The sequence below is a fragment of the Rattus norvegicus genome, chromosome 2 (genome assembly GCF_036323735.1).
Source record: "Rattus norvegicus strain BN/NHsdMcwi chromosome 2, GRCr8, whole genome shotgun sequence".
Taxonomy (NCBI): Eukaryota; Metazoa; Chordata; class Mammalia; order Rodentia; family Muridae; genus Rattus; species Rattus norvegicus.
Genome location: NC_086020.1, coordinates 8069116 through 8088060, shown reverse-complemented (window position 1 = coordinate 8088060; position 18945 = coordinate 8069116). Strand labels below are relative to the sequence as shown.

The 18945-nt window shown below is 38.0% G+C and overlaps 1 protein-coding gene and 1 pseudogene across 15 annotated transcripts in view; one reads left to right on the top strand and one right to left on the bottom strand.

Annotated features, from left to right (window-relative positions):
- Positions 1-18945, bottom strand: part of Mctp1 (multiple C2 and transmembrane domain containing 1) — a 694629-nt gene that overhangs the window by 405536 nt on the left and 270148 nt on the right. The window lies entirely within an intron of this gene.
- Positions 9127-10332, top strand: Smarce1-ps9 (SWI/SNF related, matrix associated, actin dependent regulator of chromatin, subfamily e, member 1, pseudogene 9; annotated as a pseudogene).

The following is an 18945-nucleotide window of genomic DNA, read 5'->3' as shown; positions in this document are numbered from 1 at the left end:
CCATATGATAGTTAATAAGAAGGAAGGCCATATTTTGGATACTTCAAACCCACTTAGAAGGGGGAACAAAACAATCATGGGAAGCAGAGGATGGGAGAGTCTGGATCAGACAGGGGAGGGAGAGGGGGAGGAAAAAAGTGAGCAGGACTAGGTATGGGAAAAAGGCAGGAGAGAAGTCCAGAGGGCCAGGAAAATGAACAGAAATAAGAGGCAGTGGGGTGTGGATAACTTGAGAACCACTAGAAAGAACCAGAAGTCAGGAATGAGAGAATCTCCCAGTACCCATTGGGGATGACATTAGCTGAAATACACAACAAAGGGGAGATAGAATCTGAACAAATGGCCTCCAGTAGATAGACATGGCCCCTTGTGGAGAAATGAGGCTACCTACCCATGTAAATAATTTTAACCCAGAATTATTCCTGTCTAAAAGAAATGCAGAGAAAAAATGGAGCAGCCCACTTTGTGATCCATTCCATCCACAGACACCAAACCCCAACACTATTGCTGATATCAATATGTGCTTACAGCCAGGAGCCTGGTATAGCTGTCCTTTGAGAGGCTCTGCCAGTACCTGACTAAGACAGATGTAGATACTCACAGCCAACCATTGGACTGAGCCCCAGGACACCAGTGGAAGAAATAGGGGAAGGAGTGAAGAAATTGAAGGGGATTTCAACCCAATAGGAAAAACAACAGTATTAATCAACCAGAACTCTCAGAGCTCTCAGGGACCGAACCACTAACCAAAGAATATACTTGAACCAGTCCATGGCTCTGGCTACATATGTATCAGAGGATTGCCTCATCTGGCATTGGTGGGAGGGGAAACTCTCAGTCCTGTAGAGGCTTGATGCCTCAGAGAAGGGGGATGCTAGAAGTAAGGCAGGAGTGTGCGGGTGGTTGGAGGAGTACCCTCTTAGAGGCAAAGGGGAACAAAATGGGGTAGGGGTGGAGTTTGTGAAGGGGAGGCTAGAAAGGGGGATAACATTTGAAATATAAACAAATAAAATGACTAATAACAAAAAAGATTTCTAAATTCTCCTAACAATGGAAGTATTAATAAAAAAATTTTGGTTGTGGACATTTGACAAAAGCTGTTGTCTTCAGTGCTGGTGAGAGCTTATATACAATTAGGTACCAGAAAAGCCTATTAAGTGGCCAGAACAATGCTCCCACACTTAAACACTGAGTAATATACTGTTCCTTAGTGACATAAGCTAGGGAGACCCTTTAATAGTTAATACTTGACATTTACTTTTCTCAGTGCAGTTGCTAGGTGAATACAAATGGTACAGCACTGCTAACTGGAACATATGGTTTGAAGTCCTAATCAGTAATGCTTTAAATTCTATTTTTTCTCAAAATGAAAGTCTATATTTCGCTGTTTCTTTTGTTTGAATATTCACACCTGTAAGGTCTGTTTGTAAATATAGTCAGAATATCAAAGGGCCTGCTCAGAAATCTGGCAACCACCACCTCCACTGTTAAAGGGTGACCAGTTCATTAGGAATGCCTCCAGTTCTCAGGTTTCTTATTAAAAGAAATTCCATATAGACCCAAGTCCTATTCCGAAACATCTTTTTATCAGTTTGTGAATGTGACAAAGTCATTTTCCAAGTTCTGTTCTAATCTTAAAACATGTAAGGAATGTCTGCCTTTTATAAATCTTTCTCTATAGTTAGAATGAAAAAATTTAAAGTACAAAAGTAAAAATGGTTTAAACGGAGGTATAGGATGTGACCATCGCTGTTACTATGAGCTGCCTTTTGCTCCTTCACCCACCTGGAAGGATGGTCTGCTTGTATCTCTTCCTTCTTCAGTCATAAAATAACTACTGTCATCTTCTCTACTCTTTGAAGCAAAGTGCATACACTGGCTTATTATCTTCCTTCTGACTCATGTGAGTGCACTACCAAAAATGTACCCAGGTATATTCATGGATATTACTTTTATTCAAGTGGCTAATACATGGTAGGAATTATGCTTGTCAATTTACATGCCTCACTAAACTAGGATTTTATTCTATAATTGTATATTCTATTTCACAATATTCTGTGACATTTACACTTATAATTATTGCCATCAGAATTGCTATCAACCATGGGCTTTGTTACACTGATGTTTTTGAACACTCCAGGTGTGTTTGGGTCTCTTTGCAATCAGCTATATGTTGGACATTCCCAAATAAGTGCTAGGTAGATGCACATAGGAAATTGTTTTCTTCATGCTTTCCTGTGCTCCTTTTTATGTGTCTCATATTTTAAATTTTTGTTTCTTATATAAAACAACAAATCTGGAAGAGGCAAAGCTATAGCTTTGGAAGGGAATACGTGTGGAAAAGTATAAGATGGTTTAGGTTGGCACAGAGGGAAAATTTAAAAGCAAAACATCACTAGAGGGAAATTGATAATAAAGTGATTTAGTTTGGAACTTAAGACTTCTTCAGATACCAACTTATACCTTCAGCATCACCTAACAGCTGGATGTGAAAATACAGAAACAGCTCTATTCTATCACTGCGTGTTGTTGGATAACTCAGGGCTTTCAATCAGTGAGGTCCTTGATGCCACAAGTTTAATCTTTTATCACACATGCCATGGCTTGGATTGCTTAGTGTTGGGTGAGGTTTTACATGTTTATTCCATTAGCTTTGGCACTCCACATACAATTTATATTCCCTCCATAAAATTATATAAATCTTAGAAAGTACAAATATCTTATATCCTCTGTGCTTCCATTAGAGATATTGATCCTGCCAGCAAGCATCCCAGGCATTGTGAATAAGCTCTATGGAAGAGGGAAGATCAAGCTCACCTTTCAAACTCTAACATCCCCCGAGGCCAAGGAGACATTTACGCCTACATATCAGTTTGCTTTCTCTAATGTATCATTATAAACTTATTAAAGTAGGTTTTCCCAAGCTGAAGAAAATCAAGTTTGGGGAATTCTAAAAGCATTGAAAGTTCATAATGATGTTTACTCTTCAGATAAAGATGGTTATCTTTAAAAACACCTTCATGTCAGAGTTAATGGCATTTTTATACTGCGATGAATTATTTGGCTTTTCAAAACAGCAGTATACCATCAGAGAGTCATTTCCATCTTGCTTAATATCTCTTTTCATTTACAAATGGTACACTTCATTTCTATTATACACAAAAACTGAAACTTCATGAAATAATGAATATGTTTTCTAAATTCTAAAGTTTAAATCAGATGAAAAGTGCTCCTTAGCAATCTTGTTCATTTGGTTCATAAATAATGGCTTTGGGAACTTGATGTTTTGTTCTCAATTTTCTTTTCTTTTTCTTTTTTGGGGGGTGAGGGACAGAGAGAAGGCAGGGTTTTACAACATAGCCCAAGCTAACCTGGAATTTGCAACCTTCCTTCTTCAGCCCTCCCATTTCTAAGGTTGTAACTGTGCCGACGACTTACCTAGATGCAAGGTGACTTTTGAAAACAATTTGGATTCTAAAATCCTTCCTGTGTCATTTCACTTACTGTTCTGCAGTTTGGTATAATTAGGAAAAGATAAAGTTTTATCAGTTCAGTCTAATATCTGAAAGAGCAAACTTTAAAAGCATTGAAATAACTAGACAATCTGGAGAGAAACTCAGTGTTCCTCTGTGCTTTTCTCTCTGACTACTTAGACTCTGGGTTGTCCCAAGATTAATGACAAGAGCTAGAGGGTGGAGAGGAGAGACAGGGTTGTCAGTCAGAAAACAGTCCTGTCACATTCCTGAACAAGAGCTAACCCTTACTACAGGCACTATCTCTAGCATACTTGCTCAGTGTGATAGGTTTATGGCTTCAAACAATCTGGGAGTGCTAATTAGTTCTCCTCTGAATTTTCTTGTCTATGAAATGTCTCTGCCTTGGTTATCCTAATCCATAGCCAACACAGCTATAATGGAAACAACTTAGGTTTTACTTCCCTGGATTTTTTTTAATAAAAATATTCTTAACACTCCTATTTAGCCTTGTTACTCAAAGTTGTGAGCCTTTAAAGGGTTTACCTTATTAAGTAAGGTCCATTGAAGGCCACCTCCTTTTGACTGACTTGGGGAGACATTGCATGTGTAAAAGCAGCACAGCCAACCAACAGAGTGACATCCCCACAATTCAGTCTGTCTTTTCTGAGGGCTTAGTATATGAGAACTTAGGTCATTAGGAACCATTATAGAATTCTGCCTACACCACAAGTCCTAAATCTACTTTTATTTGGGTGATTTATTACATTCTGTCTTCTAGATCTCAATATAGGGTCCCCAGGTAGATGTACAGGCCACAGCTAATCAAAGAATTATGCTGATTTGGTCAGGGCTCTCTTCATAGAGAATTCTCAGAATACTTCCTACTGCCTCTTCTTCAATTACACTAAACTTAATAAAAATGTGCAGAGTTTGTTCTTCCTGGGGCTCTGACATCTAATACGTAATTATAAATCAATAGCATAGAAAGAAAAGCATCATATATTTTAAATCTGTATGGTTATAGTATGTACTCTTCAACCACAATATATCTAAAATGTGTTGCCTTTACTCATAACTTTTAAAACAGTTCATTATTTTCTTGTGAAAAATTAAACACTCCAGTTTACTGAATAGTGGTAGCCTATGTTGGAACAATAGCAAGCCATTTGAGATGTTGTCTTTTCACTTTATTAACTTTTTGGACAGGTGATTGAGTAAAAAGCAGAAGCCATTGACTTTTAATATAGGTTCTATCATTTGTAACAGCAAAGAATATTTGTGCTTATCAATATTGTTGTATCAAAATAGCAAAACCAAGAGCAGAAAAAGAAAGCAATTTCCAATCACTTAAAAATATCACAAAGTACTATTTTTTTAACCTAGCTTTGCTTCTCTGGTAGGTTTGAGGCCTAAAACTGATTTCTTTTCAGGAATATAAAGTATACCAAAGAGCAACTCTGAAATTATTCACAGATGATTAGCATGCTATTTAAAGAAAGTAGGAGCTTTACACTTTAAACAGGCAGACTAAAAACTGCAGGCATTATCTTCAAAGTCAGAAGAATAGTTGCCTTTTTTCTAGCCCTCAGCATCCTGCTTTTCTTTCTCTGTAAGAAGATGGGTTGGTGCGTTGGAGTATGTAGTTCAGAGATACAATGAGAAGGCTGTCAACATCAGTCACCTGTTAAGACTAAAACAGAAATATGCCAAAGAAGCCCACAGAAAAGAAAATGCCAGAACTCATTAGAATCTATAATACACACTAAAAATAATGGGAAAGAAAAGACCCTTGCAGTTGCCATTTAGATAAATACCTAACACTTTGTTACATCAATCATGTTTAGTTACTATCATGTTAAAGTAATAATATTGCCAGGCAGGTGGTGCACACCTTTAATTTTAGCATTCAGGAGGCAGGGGTAGGCAGATCTCTTTGAACTCTAGGGCAGTCCGGTCTACAGAGTGAATTCCAGGATAGCCAAGGCAACATAGAGAAACACTGTCTCAAAAATACAAAAGAGAAGCAGCAAGAGGAGGAGGAGAAAGAGGAGAAGGAGAAAGAGGAAGAGGAGGAGGAGGGGGAGGAGGAGGAAGAGGAGGAAGAGGAAGAGAAAGAGGAGGGTCTAATAGAAGGGCTTACTTGGTACATTGCACAAGATCTTACAAGCAGGGTCCCAACTCTCTTAACAGCTTGTTCCTAGGAAGACCATATTTTTGTGATGCCCAGTTTGCACATAGGATTTAGTTCTTGTCTCCCTGATAACAAACCTGTGTTGTGACTGACTTACCTCCCTAAACACCAAAGGCTTTCTACATCCATTCTTTTCTCTCATGCTGTTAACTTTCTATAGCTAGAACTTGCTTGGCCCTGTGCCTGAGCCAGGCCATTAGTAACCAAACCTTGGGAGCAGCATTTAATTGAAAAAAACCCAAAAAAAACTGGGAAGTGCTCTTGGTTCCTCACTGAGACATTCTGAAGAAAAGTCTCCACCAAGTCCAAGAGCACTCACCACTAGAGGTCAGCTGTGCCTTCATTTACTCACAGTGCAGCATATCTTTCTCTTCCCAGTCTCCTCCTTATCCTTACCCTGGCTTCCTGGAATTGTCTGCCAAAGAAACTCACATTCCCATGGCCGGGTTTTTTCCTAGGGCTTAAAAAGTAATTACTTATCCCATGACACTAATAAAGCATTAAAAACAACTGAAATTTCAGAATTCTCAATACTCCTTGAAAAAGCCATTTATTTTACTTGTATAATTATACTCAAAAACTTTCTCTAATAAAGAGCAGCAAAGGTTTTCCAGTTTAGCTAGCAATTCTTCTCTAATAACTTTATTCAATAAGTGGTAAGTTCTTGGTACATAAAAATTTTAGAAAAATCAAATGCAAAATTTTGTAGTTATTGCTTCTGACTACATTTTGCTATAATAACTATTCAGAATTCTAAACAACTTAGCTTCATCTTAAAGATCTTTATGAAGAGCAAATTGGACATTCTTCAACTATAAAGAGACTTTTTGCTTCAATTTACAATTATAGAGTATTGTCACACATTAACAATGCACAAAATCCATGCTTGGCAGCAATGGAGAATAGAGTGTGGAGGAGTACATGAGGTGTTACACACTCTAGAGACTGAGGAGGCCCCTTTGTTTCAACCAGTTTCCTTTTAAGGCTGAGACCCTAGAGCTACAACCTTATTTCTAAAGAATAACAAAGACAAAGATACAAGTTGTGCTCATTAGGAAGACAAAGTTTCTCTTCCTTTCTCAACAGAGGAAAAGTGATTCTTCTGTGCAGCACTTGTTACTGACCCAAACTGACAGAGGTGCTGTTGTGGCCCCTCCCCTGTACATGGCTCTTTGTAAATGTGGCTAACATCAGCTCTCAATATCTCCATCAGGAGAAGAGAGAGTGGGCCTGAGAGATTGACACTAGAAACAACAATGCTTGTTCTTTGATCTGGAAACCAAGTCTACTCTTGCAGTTAGGGAAAATAAGAAAATTAGATATTAGCGATATTAATAAAATATTCTTCAGGTTCAATTTTCCATTTAATCTAGAAGGACCCTTTTCATCTATACAATCAACTTCTGACACATGCTTATAACCAAGCTAACTGTTTTCAACCACAATTCTTTCAGGAGCTTCAGGGATTGTGGTTAAGAATGTTAGCTCCTCTTGCAGAGGAACTGAGTTCAATTCCCAACACTCATGTATGCTCCCAGACATACAGACATACAGGTACTTGCATAAACATAATGTTAAGAATGTGAGCCAGCAGGATTTAAAGGCATGTCAGATGGAGCTCATGAGTTCTGAACTGTCATGTCAGTCCAGTAGACATCCGAAAGGACTCATGTTCTATGGTTTGCCTTTTCATTTGGTCTTAGACCTGGGACTGGGGAGTGAATCAGATCTAAGGTCCAAGTGAGAGTAAGAGGAACTTGGTATTCTGGGAAGCCTAGGTGGAGTGTACACGTTTATAGATTATTCTAGACCCAAGGAATTCTGTGGCTTGTACTATATTTATGAAACCACCATGTAGCTGTTCCCTGCCTTACTGTATGGTGAACCACTCTAGGAAAGCAAGTCTAGGGGAGCAACCAATCTTTCACTGAGCTCTTCTGGCTACCCCTGAGCTTTTCTTCTCTTACTTGTGCTATATTTCCATGGTTTCATTTTCTTATGAGTTGAAATTGACATGGCAATTAGCACAGTGGCTTTCTGCACAATTTCCACATGTGGCTGCAAGCAGTTGTTTACAGTGTGGTACTTGTATATGGAGGTGTGATATGATTCTTGAAAAAGCTTTTTTATCAGTGATTCCCAAACTTTAAAATACATCAGAACAAGCTAGAAGGTTCTAACATTCAGATGAATGGTATTTTTTCCAGAGAGTATGATTTCATGGTTCTGGGTTAGAAACCTCAAATGTGTACGTTCTACTGAACTGAAAATCATTGCTATGTGGTACAATTCAGAGAGCTCACTCAATATAGGTTCAATATGTATTTTATAAAACATCCAACTAAATGAGTAAAATCTACTTTGAAAAAACAAAGAAGATTGAATGTGATTCCTAATTGTACAAAAATAGAGAAAGGCCCTCCCTAGGTCTGCTTGGGGAGAGGTAGGTAGGAATTTTATAGGGAAGAAGCAATTGGGCAACTTTGTCACCAGACTAAAAAGAGCTGTCCCCCAATTATGCTAAGAGATCTATACCTGAGCTATGTTAGGAGAGCTATTCCTAAATTATACTAAAAGAGTTGTCCATAAACTATGCTGAGGGAGAATTTACTTCTTGACAAAGTTACCTTCCTGTGTTACAAAGAGAAGTTATACTCTCTCAAATAGAATAAGGCTTGTGCTTTGATTGGTCCTGAGATAGATAGGTGCATATAAATTTAGAATAGAGAGCTATGCATGCACAGACACACACATCCACACCGGAGCAGTGGTACTATTAAAGGGGAATAGTACCACTTACTTATTACTGTCTAGGTTACTAAGACAAGGTGAAGGACAAAAGATATGGTATTAATCTGTCCTCAAGAAATCCTGTTAAGACTCTAGATCCAGATTCAAAGGCATTATTACAATGGCCAATTAACATTACTTATGAAATATCCTTTAGGTTCAGTTAGGTAACCTAAAAGGCAGAGAGACATGACTGCAGAGAGAAAAGTCTGGGGTGGCTAGGAGTCCTTTAATTCACAGCACAACCTGCTGCTGGTGGCAGCAGGTGATGACATAAGCAGATGCTAGATCCCTGAGAGCAGCACCATCTCCTTGACTTAGACATTTCAAATAAATGTGATGAGTTCCAGGGCTATTGCTGCTGTTGCACTTGGTGTCCTCCATCAGAAAGCCTACACCATCCCAGTTTTCTGTATTTCTACCTGTGTGTGTATTTTTTATTCATTCCCTGTTTGCCACAGTCAGGATTCTAGGACTAAGCTATGCTGAGTATGGCACTAATTGCTCAGAATAAAATGTATATTTGTTTTATATAATAGGTAAGGGATCACCAGTTACACTGCAAATTAAAGAATGGATGGATGGGAAGAGAAGCTGGAGCTGCAGCGCCTTCTCGCCCTGTGGTGTCTCGGATTCCTTCTTAAGGAACTGTGAACTTAGTCTTCCAAAATGTCAAAAAGACTATCTTATGCCCCACCTCCCACTCCACCTCCTGCAACACAAATGCCCAGCACACCAGGGTTTTTGGGACACAATCCATACAGTCATCTTGCCTACAACAACTACCGGCTAGGAGGGAACCCGGGCACCAACAGCCGGGTCACCGCGTCCTCTGGCATTACAATTCCAAAGCCTCCAAAGCCACCAGATAAGCCGCTGATGGCCTACATGAGATACAGCAGAAAGGTCTGGAACCAATGAAAGGCTTCCAACCCTGACCTAAAGTTGTGGGAGATTGGCACAATTATTGGTGGCATGTGGCAAGATCTCACTGATGAAGAGAAACAAGAATATTTAAATGAATACGAAGCAGAAAAGATAGAGCACAATGAATCTATGAAGGCCTATCATAATTCCCCGCATACCTTGCGTATATTAATGCAAAAAGCCGTGCAGAAGTTGCATTAGAGGAAGAAAGTCAACAGACACAGTTGCACGTGGAGAAAGAACCTTACATGAGCATTCAGCCTGCTGAGGATCTAGACGATTATGATGATGGCTTTTCAATGAAGCATACAGCCACTGCCCATTTCCAGAGAAACCACAGCTTCATCAGTGAGTTCCTCAGTGAGAGTGTGGTGCCTGATGTGCGGTCGGTTGTCACAACAGCTAGAATGCAGGTCCTCAAGCGACAGGTCCAGTCTTTAACTAGAAGCTGAGCTTCTTCGGATAGAGGAACAACACCAGGAAAAGAAGAGGAAATTCCTGGAAAGCACACTCCTTTAACAATGAACTTAAAAAGCTTTGGGTCTGAAGGTGGAAGTAGGCATGGAGAGGACTGCAGCTGAGATTGCACAGGTGGAGGAGCAGGCTGGCAAAAGGCAGGAGGAGGAGGAGAAAGAGGCAGCCGAGCAAGCTGAGTGTAGTCAAGGTAGCATCGCCCCAAAGGAAGAGCAAATGGCGAACAAAGCCGAGAAGAAAGATGAGGAGAACATCCTGATGGAGACAGAGGAGAAACACCTTGAAGACACTGCAGAGAGTCAGCAGAATGGTGAAGAAGGCACGTCTACTCCTGAAGACAAGGAGAGTGGGCAGGAGGGGATTGACAGCATGGAGGTGGAAGGGACCAGTGACAGTAACACTGGCTCAGAGAGCAACAGTGCAACAGTGGAAGAGCAGCCCACAGACCCTGTGCCCAAAGACAAGGAGGAGTAAATGTGGCCTCGTTTTATGTGACCTAAAACTTTTTTAAATGAAAAAAAAAGTGGGTTTTTTTTTTTTTTGGTTTAAAAAAAAAGAATGGATGGATGGATGGAAACACATAGAACCCAATTGAAACAAGAAATAATACTTTTATATTTTAAATCATGCAGTTAGGTGCTAGATTGGATTTCCTGCGAAAAACTTTAGAGTACTGTTGCTGTGGTGTTTTATACTAACTGAGGTTCTGTTGCTGATACAACTGATTTTCTTTCTATGATTCATAACTAACTCTGAGGGTTGATGTAATTAATATGGAATGTGTTTGGTATTTTAACTAAAGTAGTAACAAAGTAAAGACACCTAGTAGTTACATACAAGTTTTCTTTCATAGATTTACTTTTCTGTGAATGTTATTGGTTTGCAGCAAAGATGAACAAAAAGTACAGAGCTCTATACACCCACTTTTGCCAAACATACCAGCTCCCCCACTAACTGCCGCCTAAAAATGACATGTGTGACAGCCAGTGAAATCTGCCTTGGCACCTTTAAATCACTAAAGTCCTCAGCTTACATTAGGATTCGCTGAGTATTCTTTGTGTATTTAGAAATCTGTGAATGTTTATAATGTAATTAAACATTCAAGTTAAAAAGCTAAATGTCATTAAAATTCATTGCATTTAATCTCTTTTTTTCGGAGCTGGGGACTGAACTCAGGGCCTTGTGCTCGCTAGGCAAGCGCTCTACCACTGAGCTAAATCCCCAACCCTGCATTTAATCTTAAACGCATCGCTTATCACTATTTCATAACATGTCTGTATGTTAACATATACCAGTGGCTCTCAACCTTCCTAATGCTTCAACCCTTAACACAGTTGCTCATGTTGTAGTGACCCCCAACCAGATATTCTGTAAAATCAATAATTCATCTAAATAGCATTAATTCATGAAAGTTCATCTTTACACTGATCTGCAGAAAATCTGATCAATAGGATGGTGGGCGTATACACACACACACACACATACACACACACACACACACACACATATATGTGTGTGTGTTATATATATACTATCTCTCTCTTTATATATATATACTTATATATATATATAACACATTAAAATGAATAAACTATACATCTATTAGGTAACTGTAACTGTTGTAGATAATTATCCAACAAAGCATTTTGATGTAGGAAACTTCATTTTGGCCATTGTTGAGAATTTTGATTCATAGTTACTTTGTGTGGTAGTTCCAAGGATTGTGCATGAGGTGTGGGGCAGGCAGGAGAGTGAAGTGGCTTACACCTTAGAGTCAACAGGAGATAGAAAGTAAGAATGATGCTTGGAACAATAACACGTTACAACATGCCACCGTAACCAAACTCCTCCAACTCTGAAATTTTCTACTAGTTCCCAATATATCACATTGTGATTCCATCAAATTAATCCATTCACCAAGTCACAGTTCTCACAACCAATCACATGGCAAAGGCTCCCCTCTGACCTTACACTACAACAGAATTCCAAGAATTGACCACAAGCTAGTACAGGCCTATATCTTTAGCAGTCAAGAGGCTAAAGGAAGATTTTTGAGTTCAAGGCACCCCTAGACTATATAGTAGGACCTGTTTCAAATAACAACTTTTAAAACAAACAAACAAGCAGAAACTTTCTAGTAAACGACAACAACAATAACAACAACACACACACATATGAACCTTCTCAGGTACTTACCAAACCATTTTCAGAAACATTATAGTTTGCAATTATGAATATTTTGTGTGTCTGTATGTGCACACAACAAACACATGAAATTCAAGATCACAGACTATGAAATCTTATAATTTATAGCAACATAAATAGAACTGAAGGTCATTGTAATAAGTAAAATAATCTGGCTTTGTTCTTACTCATTTGTGACTACCACTAAGTCAATCTTGTAGGAAAAAATGGATTGCAGTTGTGGTCACTGAACACTGGGATAGCAAGGGGAAAAGGAAAAGAACAAGAAGAACCAGAAACAAAATGGAGGAAACACCCTTGGCCCCAATTACTAGTTAAAACAACCCATGGTTCACTTCGAAATGCCAAGACTATTAAATTACCAATACTGAAGGTAAAAATCATTAAAGAGGTGGAAATCATAATACTGACTTATTCATCACACATTGTATAAATGAACTGATTATCAAGATTAGTCCATAAAAATGTATAAGTGAAATATTTAAAGACACCAGGTTATTATGAAAAGATTCTTAATGATAGGATCTTGGTTAAAGGAGTAAGATGCACATGTATGTAAATGATCATGTATCTAATGCATAAACCACACTTACATCTGATTTTCAACACTTATAAAAAAACCTTAAAAGAAAATTGACTAACAACACATTTAATTCATTATCTTAGCACAAAAGACAACATGGTATGTCTTTTCTGCATCAACATAGGTCATTAAAAGCTGAGTTCTAAAGATACCAGGGAAATGTGCTCTGAGAGAAAACCACTTTTGTTGGCATAGTTGAATATTAATTATTAAATAAAAATATGTATGGAAATGCCCAGGATTACAGGAGAGGGAACAACATTTGCCCCCATACCCAGAGCACTTGGGTCGCCCAGGATCCAGGGATATAGGAACCCCCACACAGCCACTGGCACAGGTTCCTTCAGGTCTGAACCTGCACCTGGAACAGACCTGGGGTGCTGGCTCTGCATCACACTTACAATACACAGAGGGAGCCTGTCTCCCAGATGCTCTGAAAAGCCCAGGATCACAGGACCACAGGGTCACAGGATCATAGAGGAAGCTCAACTCCCATCAGATTGAACACACACCCAGGAGCACTGAAATTGTGACACACTCAAGAACACAGTTGAGGCCACAACATCTTTCCCAACACTGAGCACAAGTGGGAAACCCAACCACCCAACCCCAGGAACCAGGGAAATACAAACCCCATACAGACAGAGGCACAAGTTCCTTCCAGCTTGCACCTGTGCCCAGAGCAAACCCAGGACACTGGCTCCCCACCCACTCCTGTAACACCCAGAGAAAGCTTGACTACCAGGAGCTCCCACACAGTGGGAACTCAGGAGCTTGGTCACACAAGGATTTCAGGATCCCAAAGGCAGCTTGACTCCCAAAGGCTCTGACACACCCAGGATCTCAGGATCATAGGATCCTAGTATCACAGGTTCACAGAGACAGTTGGACAGCTGGACTCTGAGGAGTTCTGAAAGAACCAGAATCATAGAAGGGACAGGATTCAGTCAGAAACATCAAGGGCAGGTAGCATTAGGAATAACCAGATGACAAGAGGCAAGCAACAGAAACCTAGACTAATTGGCATCATTAGACCCAGTTGTCTCACAAAAGCCCTTGCTTTATACCCCATCATACCAGAAAAGCAAGATTTGAATTTAAAATCACATCTCATGATGATGATAGAGGACTTTAAGAAGGACAAAAATAATTCCTTAAAGAAATATAGAAAAACACAGGTAAGCAAGTAGAAGCCCTTAACGAGTTACAGGAAAACAAATCCAAGCAGGTGAAGGAATTGGACAAAATCATCCAGGATGAGAAATAAAAACAATAAAGAAATCACAAAGAGAAACAACCCTGGAGATAGAAAACCCAGGAAAGAGATCAGGAGTCACAGATGCAAGATTCAGAAACAGAATGAAAAGGATAGAAGAGAGAATCTCAGGGACAGAAAATACCATATAAAACATTGACAAAAGAGTCAAAGAAAATGAAAATACAAAAAGCTTCTAACCCAAAACATCCAGGAAATATAGGACATAATGAGACCAAACATAAGGATAATAGGTATAAAAGAGAACAAAAATTCCCAACTTAAAGGGCCAGTAACTGTCTTCAACAAAGTTATAGAGGAAAACTTCCCTAACCTAAAGAAAGAGATGTCCATGGAAAATACAAAAAGCCTACAGAACTCCAAAGAGATTGGACCTGAAAAAAATTCCTCCCAACAAATAACAGTTAAAACACCAAATGCATAAAGCAAGGAAAGAATATTAAAATCAGCAAGGGGGGGTTGGGGATTTAGCTCAGAGGTAGAACGCTTGCCTAGGGAGCGCAAGGCCCTAGCTCAGGAAAAAAGAAAAAAAAAGCAGTAAGGGCAAGTAACATATAAAGGCAAACCTATCAGAATTACACCAGACTTCTCCAAAGAGACTACAAAATCCAGAAGATCCTGGACAGATGTCATTCAGACCCTAAGAGAACACAAATGTCAGCACTGCTATTATACCCAGAAAAACTCTTAATTACCATAGAAGGAGAAACAAAGATATTCTAGGGCAAAACCAAATTTATACAATATCTTTCCACAAATACAGCACTGCAAAGAATAATAGATGGAAAACTTAAATACAAGGAGGGAAACTAGAACCTAGAAAAAGCAAGAAAGAAAGAAGTTATGAACTAAATGAATCTTCAACAAAACCAAAAGAAAATAGCCACGCAAACATAATTCCACCTCTAACAACAAAAGTAACAAGAAACAATCACTATTCCTTATTATCTCTTAATATCAATGGACGCAATTCCCCAATGAAAAGAAATAGTCTAACAGGTTGGATACATAAACAGGACCCATAATTTTGCTGCATACAGTAAATGCACCTCAGTGATAAAGACAGACACTACCTCAGAGTACAAGGTTGGAAAAAAATGTCCAAGAAAATGGTCCCAAGAACAAGCTGGAGTAGCCATTCTAATATCAAATAAAATTGACATTCAACAAAAAGTTATCCAAAAAAAAGAAAGAAAGAAAGAGAGAGAGAAAGAAAGAAAGAAAGAAAGAAAGAAAGAAAAGAAAGGAAGGACACTTCATCCTCATCAAAGGAAAAACTACCAATATGAACTCTCAATTCTGAAAAATCTATGCTCCAAACGCGAGGGCACCCACATTCATAAAGAAACTTTATTAAACTTCAAAGTATACATTGTACTTCACACAATAATAGTGGGAGATTTCAACATCCCACTCTTAGCAGTGGAAAAAGAAACTAAACAGAGACACAGTGAAACTAACAGAAGTTATGAACCAAATGGATCTAACATATATATATATATATACATATATATATATATGTATATATATATGTAATATATATAACATTCATCCTATTTCTCAGCACCTCATGGTATCTTCTCCAAAATTGACCATATAATCAGTCACAAAACAGGCCTTAACAGATATGAGAACATTGAGATAATCCCATGCATCCTATCAGAACTCCATTGACTAAGGCTGGTCTTAAATAAAAACAGAAACAAGAGAAAGCCCACATATACATGGAAGGTGAACAATGCTTTACACAATAATAACTTGGCCAAAAAAGAAAGAAATTAAAGACTTTTTAGAATATAATGAAATGGGGTTGGGGATTTAGCTCAGTGGTAGAGCACTTGCCTAGCAAGTGCAAGGCCCTAGGATCGGTCCTCAGCTCCAGAAAGAAAAAAAAAACAGACAAGACAAAATAGAATATAATGAAAATAAAGACACAACACACCCAAACTTATGGAACACAATGAAAGCAGTGCTTAAAGGAAAATTCATAGCTCTGAGTGGCTTCAAAAAGAAACAGGAGAGAACAAACACTAGCAGCTTAACAGCACATATAAAACATCTAGAACAAAAAGCAAACATACCCAAGAGGAGTAGACAGCAAGAAATAATCAAACTCAGAGCTGAAATCTACCAAGTAAAAACAAAAAGGACTATACAAAGAATCAACAAAACCAGGAGCTGGTTCTTTGAGAAAATCAATAAGAGAGATAAACCTTTAGCCAGACTAACCAGAGGGCACAGAGAGTGTGTCCAAATAAACAAAATCAGAAATGAAAAGGGAGACATAACAACAGAAATTGAGGAAATTCAAAAAATCATTGGATCTTGCTACAAAAGCCTATACTCAATAAACCTAGAAAATCTGGATGAAATAAACAATTTTCTAGACAGATACCAGGTACCAAAGTTCGATCAGAATCAGATAAACCATCTAAACATTCCTATAACCCCTAAAGAAATAGAAGCAGTCATTAGAAGTCTCCCAACCAAAAAAAAAAAAAAAAGCAAGCCCAGGACAAGATGGATTTAGAGCAAAATTCTATCAGACCTTCAAAGAAGACCTAATACCAATACTGTTGAAACTATTCCACAAAATATAAACAGAATAAATACTACCCATTTCGTTCTTTCAAACCACAATTACACTTATAGCTAAACCACACAAAGATCCTACAAAGGAAAATAACTAAAGACTAATTTCCCTTATGAATATTGATGTAAAAATACTCGACAAGATTCTTTCTTGCAAACCAAATTCAAGAACACATCAAAATGAAAATTCACCTGCCTCATCCTATGGATGCAGGGATGGTTCAATACATAGAAACCCATCAACGTAATCCACTATATAAACAAACTCAAAGATAAAAACCACATGATCATTTAATTAGATGCTGAGAAAGCATTTGACAAAATTCAACACCTCTTTCTATGATAAAAATCTTGGAAAAATCAGGAATTCGAGGCCCATACCTAAACATAGTAAAGGCAATATACAGCAAACCAGTAGATAACATTAAACTAAATGGAGAAAAACATGAAGGAATCTCACTAAAATCAGGGACTAGACAAGACTGCCCACTCTCTCCCCACCTATTCAATATCATACTGGAAGTCCTAACCAAAGCAATTAGGCAACAAAAAGAGGCCAAAGGAATACAAATTGGAAAGGAAGAAGTCAAAATATCACTATTTGCAGAAGATGTGATAGTATACTTAAGTGACCCCAAAATTACACCAGAGAATGCCTAAAACTGATAAACAACTTCAGCAAAGTGGCTGGATATAAAATTAACTCAAACAAATCAGTAACCTTCCTCTCCTCAAAGTATAAAGGGCTAAGAAAGAAATTAGGGGAATGACACCCTTCACAATAGTCACAAATAATATAAAATACCATGCTGAGACTCTAACCAAGCAAGAGAAAGAGCTGTATGACAAGAACTTCAAGTCTCTGAAGAAATAAATTGAAGATGATCTCAGAAGTTGGAAAGAGCTGCCGTGCTCACAGATTGGTAGGATTAATAGCATAAAAATGGTATCTTTTGTCAAAAACAATCTACAGAGTCAATGCAATGTTTAAGTATGTTCAAGTATATTTTCCAAGTAATTTATAAGTATGTTGAGCCTTTTTACCCAAATGTTCACAGACACGTTGTGTAGGTCTTGATACATCTTATCTTAACAAAGTGCTCCTGTCTCATCACTGACAATGCCAACTACCTGTACACTGTAACTTGGCCAAGACAGCCTCCTCCATAGTTATACTTGGAACTACTCATAAACTTGAGCATATAATTTTAGTAGACACTGATAGTTTCTTCCAGGAAATGCTGTGACAGTGATGCCCTTAAATGGTGAGTTACTATTTGCATTTTTTATTCTACAGTTTTCCACCACAATTCTACCATTAGCAAAGCTGTCTTCTTTAGCCTCCTACTCACATACCTAGTCATTGATTTACTACTATGGTAGATAAATTTCCTCCATGTTCATACACTATCAGCATCAATAACACTCTTCTGAAATAGTTTTACTTGTAGTCATTACTGGTTTCTTTGAAGTGACTTCTGTAAACATCATCCTGCTATCAATTTTTTAACCAAATAAATCCTTATTTTTTGTCAGTACAAATTATTCCAAGCTCATCTTGTATTTTTTCTACCCAGATCTGTAATCAATCATTTCTCAAAAAGTTCTGATCACTTGCATTGGAGAAATTGTATTTAGAAACAAAGATTTGACCTTTGGTATGTTAATTACATGCTACTGTAGTTGTTGTTCTTACATCTACCATTGTTTATAGGCCTCCCGTAGCAGACAGGTGCAGAACACACACACACACACACACACACACACACACACACACACACACACACGTTTATCCATTTATATTTCTATGTATCACAACACACACACATAACAATTCAAACTGATATCTGTGGCATATCAGGATTTAGTCTAGCTTTTTCCTTTTCTATATTTAAACATTTTTCCAACAGTGAAATATTTAGGTATTAGTGTCTACAGTATATTTACTTACTTGCCATCATAGTCCTTTCCTCTTGATCTTGATATTTTGCTTTGCAGTCTAGGAAGAACTGTACTGGAAGAAGAATTTACTAGGAGAAATGTTCCTTTCTCCTTACCTATTCACTCTCGTCCCTATTTTTGCTACCTCTTCTCACTTATAGTCAGACTCTAACCAATCTCATTAGTGTCTGACTTTTTCTTCCTGTATTTCTTTTGTGTGAATTAATAGACTATGCCTGATTTGTTATAGTTCTTTATTTCTCACAAGAAGTATTGCACTCTACTGACACCCTTTTTTAAGTTTTGTTACACAAACTTAACAATTTATCTTGTAAAATTTCTACTTTGTCTGTCTGTCTGTCTCTGTCTCTCTTTTTCTCTTACACACACATACAAACAGACACACACACACACACACACAGAGAGACTTATCCTCTTTTGTGGATGATCTATAGTTTCTCCAACTAGTCACTTACTTGTGAATTTTAAT